The 4,161-nt window shown below is 49.4% G+C and overlaps 1 long non-coding RNA gene and 1 pseudogene across 1 annotated transcript; one reads left to right on the top strand and one right to left on the bottom strand.

The window, feature by feature from the left end:
* Positions 1–915: 915 nt before the first annotated feature.
* On the top strand, positions 916–2,592 carry LOC123408544. The gene is made up of 2 exons (XR_006612764.1): positions 916–2,115; positions 2,237–2,592. It is a non-coding gene; the product is annotated as an uncharacterized LOC123408544 (long non-coding RNA).
* A 322-nt stretch (positions 2,593–2,914) lies between these two features.
* LOC123397875 lies at positions 2,915–3,530 on the bottom strand (annotated as a pseudogene).
* Positions 3,531–4,161: the final 631 nt, after the last annotated feature.

Raw genomic sequence — 4,161 nt, forward strand, 5'->3', positions numbered from 1 at the left:
ATGGTTGATGTTGTCATGAACTTAGCAAAATTAATGGGTATTTCAAGAAGTTATCTTGAAACCATTGATGTGAATCTCAAATTGCCAAGTATGACACCTTGAAGATAATTTCCAAAATGGAGTGGATCTCGCAGCACTAGGGAGTATAATATAATGAAATCAGTAGATACTCACTCGTGATGCCTTATGTCATGACTTAGAAAAATATGTGGGGGAGCACTTTGTAAATCAATCATAACGTCGAAACGATAAAATGTAAGCATTATCAGTAGTCATCGATAATCTGTGTAGGCAGTAGATCCAAATGACTACCTTGTGATCCCAAGCATCAATTTGAATAAAATCACTTTGAATTTTGCATATGTATTTGCAAAAAATGAAAACCTCAATTGCTAATAGACGTATTAATCTCGACATGTAGAAAACATGGAGATACATACATTCGAGAGTACATCGTACTCATTAGAAAAACAGTACTCCAGAGGTACTGAATTTATCTTTGCAATAGATTAAAAATCTGAATTGCAAATGAACGTAATTAATCTCAACAAGTGATAAACGTGGAAATATATTACATCAGCTTCTGGAATACATCTCGGTACTCAACAGATATACACTGCTATTGCAATGAATAGTAATGATGTTGCAAACTTGAAGCTCAAGTGAATGAATTGTATAGACCTCAAATTAAATGAGATGATCTTATATCAAGTTGCAAGATAATTCAGCAAGGTGAATTAATATTTATGAGAGAAAATTAATCTCAATCGCAATGAGATTGTTTTGCCAGAGAAGAAAATTCTCAATCGCAAATCAGTACTGTAGAGGTACTGAATTTATCTTTGCAAAAGATTAAAAAAAATCTCAATTGAAAATAATATATGTGTAATTTCAACATGTAGAATAACATGGCAATATATTATATCACACATATGTTCTGTAATACAAGGTACTCCGCAGAACTACAGTATTTGAAGACACAAATACTAAAACTAACAAGTTCTAAAACAGATTAATGCTACTAAATAGCACTGTTAACAGGACAAATTTACAAAATCTCCGAAACTGAAGGATGATGTTCAAATATTGGCTTGGACCACTGAATAAGCCTGCTTTGCTAATTCTAGCAACCGCAAGGACCTTAGTGCAAAGAGGCGAAGAGATAAGGCTTATCTTCTTCCTCTGAGCGGTTGCCAATTGAGAGAAATCCCAAAGGCTGCTCCGCTCACCTCCACTTAGAGAAAGTACAGTAAGGTACAGTGAGCAGGCTGTAAGGATTAAAATACTATATTTTTGCTGAGTTGGATGAGAGAGAAGAGGAGAGATAAGGGAAGCGCGCTCTTCGTGAAGAGCTAGCTCTAGCACGTACTCCTAGGTGCTTTGTGAGAATGAAAGGTGGGCCATATGATAGAAGTAGTACTTTTTTATAACTAACTATTGTACAAACTAGCTATAAGATGCTTATAGCCAGCAGTTTGCTATAGTATTAACCATGCTCTTAGAGGAGTCACGGCCTTAGCCGTGCGCCAATGCCACGTGGCCGGGCGGATGGAGTGAGCACCGACGCGCCTCGCATTGGAGGCCGTGAAGGCACCGCGAGAAGGGCTTGTGTGCCGTGGTGGCGCTCCGTCAGTGAGAGGAGCGACGTCTCACGCCCCTCAGGGGCCGGAGAGCCAGCCAAGGGCCTTCGCCTCGGGCTCCACCAACGTGCGTGGATGCGAGCCGAGGGCCGCTCCGCGTCAGTTGCCAGGAAGGCCCTGCCGAGGAGCCGTAGCGGGGCCGTGAGGACGTGGCCGCGGGCAGCCATAGGCGGCCGCTACTGCCGTGCGCCAGGGCCCGCATAGGGTAGCCAAGCGAGAGGGGGATGCGCAAGAGAAGGCGGCATCTCCTGCGATGCGAGTGGCCGAGCCGTGTCGGTACGCTGTGTCGTGTGTAAAACGACGAGGACGAACGACCTCCTGAAGGATATCGAGGAGAAGTGGCGTAAGGACCGTACCTTTCCTATTCTTCTCTTCTATTTTTTGCTATTGGTGGAGGCCAAAGCCTGATTTTCCTCCTTCCCAGTTCTTCAATTCATGGCGTGTGTCTCATCCTGCCAATCTTATTCTAATTAAGGTGAGGATGATCGAGACATGTATAACCATGCAAGTTCCTTGTTTAATCAGAAAAAAAAAATCAGTTTAGTGTAAGAAATCAAATGATTCAAGTGTTCTCCTGATCTTTTTCTCCTGTGCAGATGCATACACGCCGATCCCTTTTCCATGAACGGACTGCTTCATCGTCTTCTTTCTTTTATCTGATCTGGGCAGCAGGCTCCAATGCCGTAGATGGGTGGAGCCTCGCCAGGCGCAAAGACGGGGCCGCCGAGCATTCTGTGGTGCCACAAACATGCGTCGGCCACAGCCTTGCCTCCCTCCCTCGCTTTCTTTTGGCCAAATCGCTCTCTGCCGGAGCCCGTTCCGGCGATTGTCGGCATTTTTTGTTCTCGATAGAGGCAGTGCTGATAACGTGTTAGATCGGAAAGTAATTGAGAGAATGAATGAGTAATCTTTATTGATCGTTTTGGATCCTTTATATACAACATTTACACAAGCTTCCAAAGAAGGCGACGGTTCCAAGAGGCGATGCTCCAGGGGAAACCGTTGTGACGGTTCCACATTGGGTGATTACACGCACGGGGAGAGCGGGGATTATCCCCTAATTAATGCTGAGTTAATTATTCTTGTTGTGATTAATTAGCACATGTAATTAGTGGGAAATCTCCCCTTGCCCAACCGTCATGCGGTTCCTCGGACGACTCTCTCTCCCGTCCCCTGGAACCGACACATCCTCTCGGATGGTCGCGTCTCCTCCCTCTGTATAAATTGCAGATTCATGCAATTTTCCTCAAACACGTTATCACGCACGTAGACAACTAGCGAGAGCGAAAAGAGAGGGAGCACCTTGCCGCTGGTGAGATGTCGCCCCTCACTTCTTTCTTCCTCCGCCTCATTAGTGAGGACAACCGCCGGGACCGGCTCCTTGGCCGTCGCCGCCGTACTGTCGCTGGATGCGGCCTGGGCGTCACTGGACGCGGCCGGAACGCCACTGCACGTGGCCGGGGTGCCAATGGACGCGGTCAAAATGCCGTTGGTGGCGCCGCCCAGGGTGGTTACCGCGCCCCTGGACACACCGCGTGTGGCTAGCGTGCCACAGAGGACGCCGCCCAGAGCGCTCCCGTTGGCCTTGGTGCCCCCGTGCATCCCCCTATCGACCTTGATCCGTGGCTGCTCGCCGGCATGGCCGCACCGATGCTGCACGCGGACCCGCCTCCGCCCCTCCTCCGCCGGTGCACTGGCTGCCTCCGCACACGTCGACGCCCGCTGTCGAGGACGCCGGCCTAAGTCACCGCCCACCCGGCTACTTACCCGTGCTGATGCACACTGAGGTGACCGCGGAGGAGGCGCTCGCCTTCGTCTGCCCGCCGATCGGCGCCTCCGGCGTCATCCGCTTCAGGGCCGGTATCGAATCCAACGGAATAGCCCCGCCATGGATGGAAACATCTGCGGGCTCTAGCAGCCGTGTCGAGCGGAGCTTCGGCCGCCTCTTCGAGCGGGCCGTCGCCGCCACCGACCGCCGGCCCGGCCGCCGCGCTAGCTCGTGGGCTCCGGTGAGCCTCGGCCTCGGCGCTGCCCACCAGGACCCTGTCGTCGTCTCCTCTTCTTCTGACGAGGAGGGATCCTCCGTGATGCATCGGTGATCACCGGAGTAGCCAGGGAGGCGACAACGATCACTGCGTCCGCCGACGGGTTCCCCTGGCCTCGAGCGCAGGTGGTGGGGAGGCAGTAGTGCTGGTCGGGGACGGATCTTATCCGTAACCGCTCCCACTCCTCTTCTCTCTTATGCGGTGCGAGACTTGCATGGACCGACCAAAGGTTGTCCAGGCCGTGGCGCACGTGTTGCCTCCGGCCGGCTGCTGTTTTCTCTGTGTTTTTTATTATTCTAGCAAGAATTATTGTATATAGTGTAGTTTTAGACTAAGTTTAGTACTGTTTTAGTACTACTATTTACATTTAATCCAGTTCTATATTTACTCTAGTTTAGGATTTGTGTAATTATTGGAGTGTTTATATTATGCAATGGCTTGATAATATAAATAAAGTACCGAATTTCATTCGGGAA

Source organism: Hordeum vulgare, chromosome 1H, assembly GCF_904849725.1.
Source record: "Hordeum vulgare subsp. vulgare chromosome 1H, MorexV3_pseudomolecules_assembly, whole genome shotgun sequence".
NCBI classification, from domain to species: Eukaryota; Viridiplantae; Streptophyta; class Magnoliopsida; order Poales; family Poaceae; genus Hordeum; species Hordeum vulgare.